Source organism: Brassica oleracea, chromosome C8 (genome assembly GCF_000695525.1).
Source record: "Brassica oleracea var. oleracea cultivar TO1000 chromosome C8, BOL, whole genome shotgun sequence".
Lineage (NCBI taxonomy): Eukaryota > Viridiplantae > Streptophyta > Magnoliopsida > Brassicales > Brassicaceae > Brassica > Brassica oleracea.
Genome location: NC_027755.1, coordinates 18,418,163 through 18,418,775, shown reverse-complemented (window position 1 = coordinate 18,418,775; position 613 = coordinate 18,418,163).

The following is a 613-nucleotide window of genomic DNA, read 5'->3' as shown; positions in this document are numbered from 1 at the left end:
AAAATTGTCTGTGACACAAAGGGGAAGGAGATCGAAGTGCGTCAGGAAGTGATGCGAGATGATCTTCAGGAGGGTGATAGTGAAATCACTCCAAGACAATAGCAACGAGTGCATAGGGCACTCGGTGTGGAAGAGGAGGGGCTCATGGTCAAGGAGACGACACATGAAGGTAGCCAGGTCCTCAACAGAAGTGGGTCGAGAGGTAGCTCGACAGGTGCGTCAGATCGTGATGCAGTACTTGTTATTCCGCTGCAGCAGGGGCTGTGTCATGATTATACATGAAGAAACAGACGGTGGGTCTGTAAGGCTTGACATCTAAACATCTGTTTTAGCTTAGTATGCAATCAAGCAGAGGGAGAATGTTGATGTTCTGGTACAGAGAATGTGTATCTCATGGGGGAGAAAAGCATGTGTGGTGCACATCTCGTGGGGGAGAAAAGCACATTTGGTGTGGAAGTTTCCAGGTGAGGAACGTGGTTGCAACGTGGTTGTTGAACCATAAGAGTTTTGTGCTTGATCGACACACAAAGCTAAAAAGGGGAGATTGAAGATGTAAGATGTCCGCGCTGAAGTAGTCACTGACGTAGTTGCTGAAGCAGACGTCGTAGTGAGT